Raw genomic sequence first — 15,095 nt, forward strand, 5'->3', positions numbered from 1 at the left:
TCTTCCCACGACTTTCCCTTCTCACTGGAGAACTTGTTACATGGACCCACGTGTGTGTGTGTGTGTGTGTGTGTGTGTGTGTGTGTGTGTGTTACAGGTATGTTAGTCAAAAGTTTACTTTTAAGTCATAATGACACTTATTTTTTTTCTAAATATTTATTTATTTATTATGTATACAATAGTCTGTCTGCGTGTATGCCTGCAGGCCAGAAGAGGGCACCAGACCTCATTACAGATGGTTGTGAGCCACCATGTGGTTGCCGGGAATTGAACTCAGGACCTTTGGAAGAGCCGGCAATGCTCTTAATCGCTGAGCCATCTCTCCAGCCCCATAATGACACTTATTAAAAACATTTTTCAACATGCCTATAATTTCATTAGTTACTAAAGACAAAAGCAAATGTGCATACTAATGAGATGTTTCAGTTGCCAGAGAGATGAGTCAGAAGTTTAAAAGCCTTTTTTGCTGCTACGGGGGGCCTGTTTGGTTATTAGCACACACATGGTAGCTTATAACCACCTGTAGCTCTAGTTTCAAGGACTGCAGGTCCCTCTTCTGACTGTGGCTGGCTCCTGCACCCTTGTGACGCACGTACGTACACTCAGGCAGTACAGAGACATGTAAAATAAGTAAAATGCTTCTTTCTGTGTGTGGTTTTTCAAAACAGGGTTTCTCTGTGTAACCACTCTGGCTGTCTCACTCTGTGCCCAAGCTGGCCTCAAACTTAGAGATCCACCTGCCTCTGCCTCCTGAGTGCTGGGATTAAAGGCATGAGCCACCACCGTCTGGCAATAAAATTATTTTTTTAAAAAAGAATTAAAATCTGGCTGAATATTTGATACTGCAGAATGTAAAGCATCTTCAACATTTTTCAGAGTTGGTTGAGAGATGTTTTGATTTTATGATTATCAGTGCTAAGGATGCTGCTTTGCCTAAATACACAGGACAGACTGGATGAAATACATTTGACAACATTTCAGAAATCGTCGAAAATTCTTAATCCTAATCCCAAGACAAAATTCATTTAACTATCATTTTCTGAAACTCAAGTTAGCATTTCAAGTAGTAATTTTTAAAACCAAACATTCTGGCTTGATACATCCAAAGATTGCTAATTTGAGGCTTGCATGATGAGAAATGACAATAGAAAAGTCCTCGGTCTTTGTTTTTAATAATTAAACCATTGTGTTTCCATAGAAGCAGAAAACATTGCACACACAGTAAGAACAGCGCAGTCCATATCATATACGACTGTAGCACGTGGGCCGAAGTATTTCAGGCTCACTCCTTGGCAGTGGAAGGGTGCAGTGTTGGCAGCGGGAAGTGTGCATGCTGTGTCTTCACAGCCATGCTTTTAGGTTCCTCATTGTTGTCTAGGCAGAACAGCTCATTTTAAAACAGTTCTGGGTCACTCCAGATGTGGGGGTCGGGGTCTCCAAATGATCCCAGTTCTAGAGAGGGATGTATACCTTAGTTGTGTGCACTCACAGCTCTTTGTTGTCCTGACAACTAAGAGCACACGTAAACATTAAGCAAATCCGTTATGTAAATCTGTTTCATCAGCAGCAACAGAGGAGTTTGACCCTGGTCTTTAGCCTTTCAAAAGCTCCCTGGAACACGTGCCACGCCTGTGTCTGCACTCAGGCCTGGACTAACCCTACCATTGGGCTTCGAACACTAGGGCAGGCTGAGGAGCCATGACTCTCCGAAGCCCTGTCTACCATTCATTTCTCTGTTTGGGGCTCTGGTGACATGCATGGGTCCTCCTCCATCTCACCTCTCTTCCCCCTAATGAGGTCCAGGAAAGCAGATGAACTTGGGGTACAGGGAACCAAGCAGCCCTGAAAATACTCTGCCTTGGCACAATACACCATACACACGTGATGTCCTTTAACAGCAGCCGGTTTCCAGTGAAGGGCCAGCTAGCTCTAGGTGGGGCATCCAGGTCCTAGGGCTTCCATTCACCACACCAGTGAACCAGTGTGCCATACGCACCCCAGCATGTGTCAGGGATATCTGTAGACACAGCCCTGCTCTGGAAGCCCCTGCTTAAGCAGCAACATGGAGGACAAGACAAGAAGGATAACTAATGATGCAATGGCGAGCTGAGCAAGCATTTGAAGGAAGCCTCCAGGCTCCGGCTGAGGCCAGTGGTGAGGCTAGAGGCCCTACAGGGCTGTGACACCAAGGCGAAGTGCTGCAAGCTAAGGAGGCAGTCCAACCCTGAGCTTCCAGGGAGTCACGTGGCACCTAGGGATTAGGTAATAAAAGGGATGTGGCTAGTTTATGGACGGGGCAAGAGCCCACTCCCACTGGACAAGGACCAGCTGTAGGAGATGGACGAGCCAAGCCCTTTAGCCAGCGGGAGACACAAATGTCTCTATGGGCCTCAGCAGTCAGGCCTGGCTGATGAGAGAGCCCTTCCCCCTCCCCCTGACTCCAGCAGCAGCATCACAAGCTGGTCAATCAAGACTACCTCAGGTAGCCCTTTCTTTCTCCAGAGAAAGCCACAGGAAGCTACTCCCCTGATGGACAAAGGCACGCTGTTTTCTTTCCATGAAAGCAGAAGCATCCTTCTGCCTGGCCACGTCTGCTGCCTACAGTCATAGAAAAGTCCCGAATCTTCAAGATGTTGAAGGAGGCCTTCTGCTCACTGGAAGGATTGGAATCCTTAGCCAACCTCCCCCGCGCACCCCCAACCCCCAGTTTCTTTCAGGCTGGAACTGCTGTGACAGCCTACAGTTTCCCCACTAGGTGGGGCCCTTGAACTCTGCAGCACCTTGATCTGCTTGGAAGCTGCAAACTGGTACAGCCGCTTTGGAAATTAGAAAATTAGGAAACAACCTACCTCAAGACCCAGCAATACCACTTTTGGGTATATATCCAAAGGATGCTCAATCGTGCCACAAGGACATGTGCTCAACTATGTTCATAGCAGCACTGTTTGTCATAGCCAGAACCTGGAAACAATCTAAATGCCCTTGGACCAAAGAATAGATATGGAAATGTTGTACATTTACACCATGAAGTACTACACAGCAGAAAAAAAATGACATCTTGAAATTTTCTGGCAAATGGATGGATTTAGAAAACATCATATTGAGTGAGGTAACCCGGATCCAGAAAGACAAATATCATATGTACTCACTCATAAGAGGCTTTTAGACATAAACCAAAGAAAAACCAGCCAGAGAACCTAGACAACAATAAGGACCCTAAGAGAGATATACATGGATCTAATCTACATGGGAAGTAGAAAAAGACAAGATCTCCTGAGTAAATTGGGAGCATGGGGACCATGGGAGAGGGTTGAAGGGGAGGGGAAAGAAAGGGAGGGAAGTGGAGAAAAATATACAGAGCAATAAAAACAATAAAATAGAAAAAAATCTTTTATGGCAAGTTGCCATAAGCTGAATTTAAAAAAAAAAAAAGCAAAAACCATAAACCCTTGGAAATCTGCCCTGTTTTTCTCCTTTCATTTGCAAAATAAAGGGCAAGCAGAGGCGGCTGTGCAGATAAGCAAACTGCGGGAATCTGAAAGATGGACACGAAGGAGGTCAGCTAATAGTGTTCTCAACCTTTCTAATGCTGTGACCCTTTAATACAGTTCCTCATGTTGTGGTCACCCCCAACCTTAAAATTATTTCCATTGCTACTTCATAACTGTAATTTTGCTACTGTTAGGAATCGTAATGTAAACAACTGTGTTTTCCCGATGGTCTTAGGCGACTGCTGTGGAAAGGTCATTTGACCTTCCAAAGGGGTCACGACTCGCAAGTCGAGAACCGCTGTACCACAAAAATAATTTCCGTGAAGAGCCATGTTGATGAGCGCTCTGGTTGGCTGTCCCCTTTGAAGCCTTTACTCTCAGCCATCAGGCCGTGGGGAATATCCTTTGCCCTGGTATCCATCACTATCATTGAACATCCCCAGCCTGCTGATGAGTGCGTGCCAGGTACCGTGAAGCCAGGGAGAAGCCGCCGCCAGCAATTAGGATTCTGGATTCTCAGATTCACATTACAGTACCTCATCCTGACTCGGCGTGAGCACTTCCTCGCCGATACACACGCAACCCTGATCCCGTTTCTTCACCATGACATTTCGAGGCAGAACTAAGGATGGTAGTGGGCATAGAAAGGGCAAAAACATACTGACTATGCCTTAGGGAGGCTACTTTTACCCCGGGAACACAACTTTTAGTAGAAAACAGTGTCAAGGTGCACATCTTCAGACCGCTTTAGAACTCGGCTCACGCAAGAGGAACTCCCGTTTCTGAATGGGAGAGCGGTAGTGGAGATGGAACCATAGGCTCCTGAAACAGCATCACCAGTGATTCATGTGCCCAGATTCATGAGTCTGAGGGGCAGCACTCCACCCTCAAACCACAGCAGCTTTCATGGTTGCTAACTTCTCTGCTCAACGTGGCTGAACTTAGTACCACCCAGATTTGTGCTCTGGATCCATGCTGATCTAAGCATCCGCATAGGCATCTCATGCATCAGCAGACCATGTGTCTTGAATGGGAACACTGGGCAAGCTTGACTCCAAAAACATGTAGTCACAAACATTATCATGTTTTTGTTAGAAAGTGGGACTTTCAAGCCAGGTATGGTGGCCCATGACTTTGGCTCTACCACCTATATTGCTTGTTTGTCTGTCTGTCTGAGGCAGGATCTTACGCTATAACCAAGCTAGGCCATAAATTCATGGGTATACTCTGGCCTCAGCCTCCCAAGTGCTGGGATTATGGACATGAGCTACCATGTTTGCCTTCAGCTCTAGCAAATATTATGGAATAATTTTTTTTTGGTCTAGCCTGTGATATCCATCCCATAATAATTTACCCTAGATCTTCAAATTGCTGCATTTTGATTCACTTCTATCTCTAGTCGACAGTAAAACCCATCTAAAGGCTCTGAACTCATAAGACGAACTTTTATTTTTTTTAACATTTTATTTGTTTTATTTTATGTGCACCGGTGTTTTGCCTGCTTGCATGTGTGAGGGTATCAGATCCCCTGGAACTGGAGTTACAGACGGTTCTGAGCTGTATGTGGGTCCTCTAGAAAGGAACCAGGGATCTTAACCACTGAGCCATCTCTCCAGCCCCCCAGAGCAGCTCTTTTCTTAGGACTTTGACACTAGGCTGCATGCACAGCCTCCCACTAGCCCAGCACCACAACCTCTTCGCTCTGCTGGCACTCCACTTCAACTCTGGATCCTAGACACACCTGGGGCTGCTTTCCATTCCCTCAGAAGCCTGGAGACACTTCTGCTATGAAAGCTGAAGTTGAGTGGGTTTGTGTGCCTCAACTGGGGTTGGTTTCTGCGGTTTTACACGGTACCCGGGGAGCCATATCCTCCTGGGCTCCTCTCTCTTTTCAGAGCCTCCCACCCTACCCTAGCCCCATGCTTCTTCTTCTGTATGTTCTTCTGCTCCCACCTAGCAGGGGCTGTCTCCAGAGAGGGCCAGACATGCAGTCCCTCCAAGAAGCAGGGCACAGTTCCCAGCACCCCTGAGACTCTGGCCCTGTTCCATGGATATCCTGTTCCTGGGGGAATGCAACATGAAATGGCATTCATGAAATGAACTCTCACAGGCCATATAAGATCAGAAAAAGAAGAAACCTTTCTTTGGCCTTCTTTGATTTATAGTAAAAGTCCGCAGAGTAGAAAGTTGCTCTCTAAACCAGCATGAGTGTTTGGAAGTAGGAAGTGTATTCTCTCTGTGCAGCCAATCACAGAACTGCTTCCTCCTATGTTTTTATAACTAGGCAGTTCCATGCATTCATATAATGAACTTTATATTCCCCCTTTCCCTTCCTCATTCCCCCTCCTCTCCTGCTGACACCCTGCTTCTTCTCAAAGAGCCACTTCCTATCTTCATGTCTTCTTTTGGGTGTGGCCTGATGAGAAGCTACTTAGTGGGGCACAGGCAACTTATACACCTCTGAACAAGGTGACACCTCTTCACCAATAATGGCTAATTGCCCATGGTTCCTCTGGGAGAAGTGGGGCCTCCCGAGCCTCCCCATTCACAATGAAATGTCGAGGGGGGTCCAAGCTTGTGCACATAACCACATCCTCAGTGAGTTCGTTAGGGCAAGGATTATGTCATGCCCAGAAAACATCTTTTGCCATGCTTTTTGCCATCCTCCGCTCTTACGTTCTTTCTACCCATCTTCTGTGATATTCCCCACGCCGTGGAGAGATACTACAGCTGGGGCTGAGCTCCACCAACACTTCTTCTCAGCTTCTTACTGCAGTAGCCTTCTCTGATGGACACTGGGCATAGTCCTAATCTACGGGTAAAAACATGATTATTTAGAAGGCAGTTTGATAACTGGATCGTTTAACAAAACAATCGTTGGTTCCCCACTAGGGTCTATGAACATCCAAATCAAGAACTCTTAACCAGGTTTGCAGAGCCAGGCATGAGTTCCCTCCCTGGGGGGAGGGGGGGAGCGGGGGGGGGGGTTCAAGTCCAACCAGAAAGCATTTGGTTATATCCTATCAATTGTACCATTGTTGTGCTAGAGAGTACGCTGCCCACACTATGGTCTCTCCCCTCTAGCACGACCTAGATGATGTTAACGTTTCTGACTCCCAAGACCGGATAGACGGGATATCTGAGAAGTGATCCTGCTCAGGCCCTGCACAAGGGACCTCAAAAGGAGACTGCTTACATAAGGACCACCTTCCCCCTTGCAGGTCAGGAAAGGGCAGCTGCAGAGCCCAGGTGGGAGCCAGGCTAGTTCAGTAAAGTTTCAGATTCCTGTGCGTCTGACAGAACGTGGAAACTGCCACCAAAACTAGAAAGGTTTTTCCCTTTTTTGTAGCAATTTGTGATACAATTTATGGTTAAAAATAACTCTTACATTTTTAAAGACCGGAGCTTTTGCTGGACCTCACAGGCAGTGTTAATGATACATTTTGAGATCACTTAAGACTGAGAGCCTACGGAGTCCTCTGCCTGTTTCTTTTGCTGCCTTTAAAGAAACAAGGTAACAACCAGGCTTACCTGCCTTGGGTTTCCCATGTAATCAACTTTACAACCTAAACTAATGCATAGCTGTAATCTTATACTATGTATCCTTCCATGCCCTTGACCCACAGATTGCCGTGTGTGTGTGTGTGTGTGTGTGTGTGTGTGTGTGTGTGTGTGTGCGTGTGTGTGTGTGTGTGTGTTGTGATAATAAATGCTGGAAACCACAAACACTGAAGTGACTTTTTTAAAAAAATGAATAGCCACCATAGATGCTGGAAGCGGAATTCACACATTGCTTGATAGCATTTATTTGTTATCTGGGTCAGTTGGAGTCAATAACTTAATCCCTTGTTAAATTGTTAAAGATTTCTGAGAACTATCCCTCATTATTTCCCCATGCGATGCCTTCTGTGCTGTTCAATAAAAGAGAGAGCCGAGCCCTTTGCCAGGGATGCACACACAGATATAGACATAGGGACAGATTCAAAAGACAAAAGGGAGGTGGGCACAGATTCTGACTCATACGACAGACAGATGGGGAAGACGGAAGTCACGGGGGGAAAGAAACAGAGAATTCAAATCTGGGTCCACTCCATCTAACAGCACCAAGAAAAGTGTTTTACAAATTTCTTTTTCTTAATGTGACACTGGGGCATAATTGGTGACTCCAAGTTTATTGTTAACGTGTTCAAATCAGCATACTCTGCTTGCTTGGGGACAATGGCGGTGTGACCTGAGATCGGAAAGGATAATGGGTCTCAACCCTTCCTCCTGGCCTGGAGCCCAGAAGAAAGCTTTTCCACAGAAGCAAACCAGACTTGCTCGCCTTCCAGGCACTTGGGAATTTGGTGTCCCTTATCTATAGAGTAAGACAAAGGTAATGGCTGGGCCAGACAATTTTACTTTGTTTCTCAAAAGATGACACCTGACAGCCAGCAGAATAATTGCTAGTAAGCTAACATCCCTTACCACGGGCCAATAGAAATTGTGTGCCCAGTACTCCACACAGATTAGTCCCAAATGCCCCCGAGAGATAGTTGCCATTATCCCCATTTTTGAAGAGAAGAACAGAGAGTCTAGAAACTCACCAGGGTTTACACAGCAAGGAAATGAGAAGCTGGAACTCGCATCCAGGAAGCGGTTCTGGAGCCTGTGTCTTCAAGCCAAGGATCCAGAAGACCTGGGTTATGATATCGCTCACCTCTTGCTTGTAAAAACCACTTTAATTTGCAGATTCAATGGTAAAATAAAACAAAAGATCCCTACATTATAAGATCACTGCAAAAATTCGAGGGGGAAATAGGCAGTTTAGAAGACCCAGTAGACTTCCTTGCTTCCTCTGTATCTGCCTGGTGACTGTGTCTTTTTTCCTCTTTCTCGAATTCTCCCAGTCTGGTCATACTACCTATAATTTCTGCCTGCCTACTGGCTGATCAGTGTTTTATTAAACCAATATGAATGACAAAATCGTTACAACGTACAGAAGCATTATTCCACAGCACTGGCATTGAAGGCACAGGGAATTTCCAGAAAGTCACTGCTCTTCAGTTCACATAGGAAGCCCAGGGTCGGTGAAGGGGTGTCTTGGAAGCAGAGTAGATGAACTGAACAGCATGGTGGGAAGGCAAGCAGGCAAAATGCACAACTTGCCCTCTAACCTTCTTTTGTCTTGCTGCCACCAGAGTGAGTCTTCCCACGTCAAATCACCTGATCAAGAAACCCCCTTGCAGCTGTGTCCCGATGCAGGAAGCTGACAACTAAGACTAACCATCACCGGGTGATGAGAGGGAGATCACAGGTTCCCAGTCCTCCCTCTTATTAACTGCCAATAGACTGAGCAGCTTCTCTTCATTCTTTAAGTGGTGAAACAAGGAAGAACGATGCCCACCCGGCTGGCTTACCGAGAACTAATGGATAAAGTGTCTCTCCTGCCTGATACTCAGCTCAGGGCAGTCGGTGACAGTGGCCACCCAGGGCTCTCCAGAGGCCACTGCAGACCACAAGGACAATGGCTGTACCACAGAGTAAGCCTTACCTTCCAAGTAGCGGTGCCGTCCTTGGTAAGACTGCTATGTCAACATCAACACAGTAAGCTTCCCCAGGGCCTGTCTTTGGCCTTGGGTCCCCACAGCACTTTAGAGGCTTGGCAGCAACTGAACACACAAGTCACACATCCATTCAGGGAAGCAACCCACGGTTATTGATCGCTGGGCCATCCCTCCCCGCTGCTTGTTTAGCTGAATTGATGGGCGCTCTGTGAAATCGATTGCACCCGCCAGTGCTTTCCGTGTGATAGAGACAAAACGACAGTGTGGCCCCAGACAAGGAGCGAAGCAGCTCATTAGAGAGAGATTATAGCAGGTATTTTTCCAGTGACAGTCTCGCCCTGTCTCTGCTCGCGCATAGGTGATTGGAAGGCACTTAGACGCATTTTACTGCATGTCGATACGCTGCTGAACTGATTCCCTGTTAACTTCCTGACGGTTCCAGGGAGCTTGTTAGATGCTGAAAAAGAATTCACCCACTCTCTCTTCCTCCCCGTATAGACATTGACTAGTTCTGAGTCACTGAAGCTGTTATGTTCTAACTGAGCCCCTCTACCACCTGCAATCATATGCTTCCAAGGTCCTCATTAGCGTTAAATGAAAATTCAGACAGGCAAGCTAACAGATCACCAGCTCAAGGTAACTTACAAACCTGCGCACGGTAGCTTCTTCCATGCACGCGATTTGTGTGTTTTGGAGAGCTCCACACTTGCCTTCACTGACAGCAATGAGCAAACAGAAGCCATGGTAGGGCTGGAGGGGAATGGAGGGACTGGGGCAAGAAGAGAAAATGGTTCCAGAGCCTCTGTCTGTGCCGCCATGCCCTGGTGTTTCCTTCAACTTCCAGGAGGCACCAGCTTAGTGACGTCTCCCTAGAGAACAGATTATAACTGGATTTTTACTAACTTTCAGACATCAGCAGCCACTCTGAGGCTCTCCTGCTGTCTGTTGTCACTGTCATCCCACCGCTGTGCCGAGACCCCGAGGACCTGGGGTCTCACTCACAGGAGGCCGGCCATGACGGAGAACATAGTGTCTACTTCCCGTCTAATGTGCCGCGTGCAAGTGAGGTGTGACCTGTCTGCTCGCTCGGGGAAGACACAGTGGCGTTAAGTCAGTGGAGTGCTGACTTTGAAAACTGTGACTTGTTCCTTCCTCTCCACTGCCATACTTTAGCGTTCACAAAGGTAAGTCAAGAAGCAGGCACCCCGCTCCTTGAAAATGGATGAGGGATGGTGAATTTGACTACAAGATACTCAACACTAGGGAATTTCTTAACGGTGTGAGGAGAGCCGCCCTCGAAGTAGCAAGTAGACTGTGAGTGGCAACATCCACCCATGACTGAGATCTCTTAGCAGACTACAAACAGCCACGGAGTCCTTGAATTCATTGCTAAGTGCCTATTAAACTCCCACGGTGTGTACTGCTCCCCATGCGATCCTCTCTGACATGAGAACGGGACAAGGCACTGTCAGGCCAACCTGATAAGAAAGGAAAAACTCTACAGTGACTGGCAACAGAGAGACAAATCCCCTGAGGAGCGGGGCCCATTGGACTTTATTAATGAGATTCCTGACTTTTCCTTGGGCTCTGTCTGTGGGCACATCATCAAAAGATCAACAGGTAAGAGGCCAGGCTACCCAACTGTGGATCTCTGCATAGCTGCTCTGCCAAGCAGTGGGTTGAGTCTGTCTACCGTTCCCAGCCAGTAGCTCACACATTCTGCTTCCCTTTCTGGGTTCCAGTAACCTCCTGCTGTTTCCAGCACCAGAACACAGATGGTCCCTAACTTAAAGAGGATGCGACAATGTAATAGATTGTTTGACTTTATACTGGTATAAGAGCGATACACATTTCATACAAAACCATTTGAATCTTGACTTTTGGTCTTTCCTGGTACAGGAATGGCTTGGTGGACATCCTCTCAGCCCACTGGGCAGTGACAGAAATCTCCATGAGCAGAAGAGGGAACAGGCCTATGGTCTGAGTACTGTGCTATTGATTGAGCATGTCTGCATGGTAAATATATTCAATGCATGTTCCACCTACATTATCTCCAGCAATGGGTTTATTTGGACATAACCCCACCATAGTTGCTGGAGTTCTGTATTCATTACCTACAGCAAATGCTCTAAATGATGCTTGTAAAATTGCTCCTCAAATTTCTCAGTTTTTTCCTATCAGGACACTAACTAATGTAGAGATAAAATTAAATACCACTTCAAGACTAGGAACCAGTGGCTGTCAACCCAAGAGACTGAGAAGAAGGGAATATGATGGGGGCTCAACAGGAGACTCCAGAGAGGAAGCAGAAGGTCCAACAATGTGTGAGCTTCCTGGACAGTGCACACGGCAAGCATCTCAGGACAGACGTCCAGCTGTGTCAGGGACACCCACAGGGCTCAGGAGACAAGGGATGACGGGGAGTGCTTCCGCTTAGCAAGAGGGTAGTCACCGATGAACTTGATTAATGCAGTTATGTGGCTTTAGTGAGGGGTGGAACCTGCGTGTGCAGAGATCTTGGGAACAAAGAGAAGACTCTGATGAGCTTCCTGATGATGCTACAAAGCAATGGCTTCTGGGAAGATTGGCTTTCAAGGCCCTGGGGCTGCAGCTCCATAGACGAGCCCTTGTATACCATGCAGAAGGCCCTGACTTCCAGGGCCCAAATCATAAAATATTGGTTATAAAACTATATTGAAGCCTAACACTATCAACATGTAGAGAATCATGAAATAATGAACCATAGGAAGCCAACATCCAGAGCCCTCAGCCCCAGGGTTTGGCAGTGCTGTCTTATTTAATCTCTATGATTGCCCCATTAGACCAAATTACTGTTTCAACTTGATTGATTTATTCAACTGCAATTTATTGAATGTTGTGAGCAAAGTAGCACTCTGTTTATGGGGGTATGTCAGCAAAGAGAATTATATCTTCTTCAAAGAACATACATTCTGGGAGTAACATTCAAACATGGAACCTCAACAAGGGAAGTTATATCATTTGTCCAAGTTCAGAAAACAAGAAAGGACTGTTCTGCCATTTTTGTGACTTTGGAATAGCATACAAACAAATTTACCACTTAAAAGTTTATCTTTTAGCCAGGCAGTGGTGGCACACACCTTTAATTTAACCCCAGCACTCAGGAGGCAGAGGCAGGTGGATCTGTGTGAGTTCAAGCCCAGCCTGGTCTACAGAGCGAGTCCAGGACAGGTTCCAAAGCCACAGAGAAACCCTGGAAAGGTTTGGGGAGAGAGAGCCGGACATTGTGTGCCTATGGACAAGGCAGGAAGAGTGGATTTCTAGGCAACAGCCCACAATCTGATAACAGCCTTTGTGGGCTTCTACTCAGAAGCATCCCCCATCAAGCCCTAGGAGCTTTGACTCTGAAAAGCACTGCAGGGGCCCCTGTTCTCAGCACTCTGCCCTGACTTGCAGCACTACAGTTAGAAGAGCGTGCAGCTTCGCAAGACAGAGCTAGACTGATACAAGTAATTCACTTTAAATGCTGCACCACTCCCATCTCCTCAGATTCCCCCCAGTTCTGCTTCCTGTCAGCCACCATATGAGGGGTCCACCCCCACACTCCCAACACGCAGTCCTACCATCCTGAGCTAGGCCCTAAGGACCTGCAATCCCTCTGCATCTTGAGCCAAAGCAAACCTTTCTGCCACTGGTTGTTTCCGTCAAGTATTTTGATCAAAAAGAAAGAAAGAAAGAAAATGTGAAAGCAACTAACTCAGCTTACGAGAGCAGGAGTATCCAGATTCATCCCTAAAAGAGAGTCCAAGGGCCAGGCGGTGGTGGCGCAGGCCTTCAATCCCAGCACTCGGGAGGCAGAGGCAGGCGGATTTCTGTGAGTTCGAGACCAGCCTGGTCTACAAGAGCTAGTTCCAGGACAGGCTCCAAAGCCACAGAGAAACCCTGTCTCGAAAAACCAAAAAAAAAAAAAAAAAAAAAAAAAAAAGAGTCCAAGGAAACATGAAAACCCAGGACTCCTTCCCAGAAGATACAGGGACCGGCTGACTGCACCCGAGGGAAGCCATGGAGCCTGTGAGTCTCTTTGTAAAGCAAAATGGCAGGGAAGTGACAGACAAAAGACCCTTCAATCCTATTTTCATGGTTTGAAAGTCACTGCGTGTCCTCTACTTATTTTCCACCTTCTGTGCAGACATCCCTTTACGTAAGCACACGGCCTGGCTGCACCTTGTGTGTCCAGGGGTTTCTGACTCCATGCAGGTATGCCAGAAGAAAACATTCACTTGTAACCTGATGACAAGGTTTTGGATGGATTGCATCTCCCCCTGCCTGCAGCTTTCATTTTTATTCTCCATGAGCCCTGTGAGCCCAGGGAGAGGCCCTGCAGCAGCTGCAGCCCAGCATGCATGTCCACACAGGAGGCCCGATTCCCATGAGCAAGGCAGGGTCCAAGCCTTCCCCCAGCTACCCAACACACCTGATGGAACATTCAGCCTTCCGCTTTCTAGAAAGCATTCATCCCGTTTACCATCTCCATTTCATACACGACAAGATGCACCCCAGGGAAACTCAAATCGCAGGCGATACAGACAAGATTCCGTTTCAATGGCTGAATGCCCAAGAGTAGTTAACCACTGGCTGACTATTCACCCTCAACAGCCGCTCTCCCTGCTCACTCAGTGTTAGGTATATAAGTGGGCTGCCCAAACCAAAGCTGGTTTTTTGACCTTCCTCACAGCACAGTGACTAAGTGCTCATGAGCAGCAAGTAGGGACATGCTACAAGCTGATATCCATTATTCATGCTCCTTTTACCTGCCCTCCCTCAATCTTTCCTCGCTTCTAGAAATTACTATTTTCTATCTTTTACTGTGAAATCAACTTTTTAAAATGGTACATATGAAAAAGAACATGCAGACATGATGGACATGGATTGTTTTGTTTGCCACAACACCCTCCAGTTTCTCCCATTTTATCATCAACAGGATTTCACCCATCTTCATCGCTGAATGATGCTGTGGGTTCATGCATACAAGCATGTGTGTGTGCACATGCACGTGTGTGTATGTGCACATGCACTTGTGTGTATGTGTGCATGTGTGGATGTGGCATTTTCATTGTCCGGGCATCTGTCAGGGGATACCGAGGCTGATTACAAACCTTGGCTATTGTACACCATGCCTCAGACAACATGGGACTGCACATATCTCTTTGATAGGCTCCCTTAATTTGCTCTAGATACCTACTCGGAAGTGAGAGAGCTGGGTTACATCTCCACAGCATCGTCCTCTGTAAACCAAGCTAGGGCTCCAGTGCACACACCTGCTCAAGCAACACAGAATGTTAATCCAAGCCATGGTCTCTCTCCAGCTCGTTAAACTACAGTGGGCTAGAACGCACACAGACTCAGTCCATGCATGCTCTGTGTCTCTTTCACCACCACTCCTCCAAATATTCCTTTCACAGCAGTGGAATTCTGTGAAGGGCACAAGGTCCTTATGATCCCAGGCAGCACTAGGGAAACCAGGGGTGTTAAATATACAGGGTTTCCTCTTCAACGAGAGCGAATTATTACCAGTTTCCGCTCAGAAATCTGGAAAAGGATGTAGTTAATAACCTGGCGATCTTTGCGATTTGTATGGCCAAACCTCATCCAAATCCCCCAGACAACTATGTTTATCCCAGACTCCTAAGCATTGTTTCTCAGTCAGTAGAACCCATTCTTATGGACGAGGTCACAAGAACTTTGCCAAAGGATTCTGATGTATCCATACCTTAAGCTTTATTGTGATAATTGTCACAAGGAAACTTTCTCCCCCAAAGTCATACCATGTTTAAATCTGTAAAAAGTAAACTGCTCGGGGTCGGACTCTAGAAGTTTGAACCAACACCAGCTACTGAGTTGTGTAGAACTGGATTTCCTTCTTGCCTCCCTGGCCATGACACTTTCAGGGCCCCCCAAAGAACCCAGAAACCTCCTGAAGCTGACTTCTCAACGCCTTGAATAGTGCTGGGTTTTCAACATGCCTTTCAGTCATCTGCAAGGCCAGCTACCTGTCTTTGCTGAAAAATTCTGCATTAAT

Source organism: Microtus oregoni, unplaced genomic scaffold (assembly GCF_018167655.1).
Source record: "Microtus oregoni isolate MIOR12 unplaced genomic scaffold, Mior012 000001F_ref0000356, whole genome shotgun sequence".
Taxonomy (NCBI): Eukaryota; Metazoa; Chordata; class Mammalia; order Rodentia; family Cricetidae; genus Microtus; species Microtus oregoni.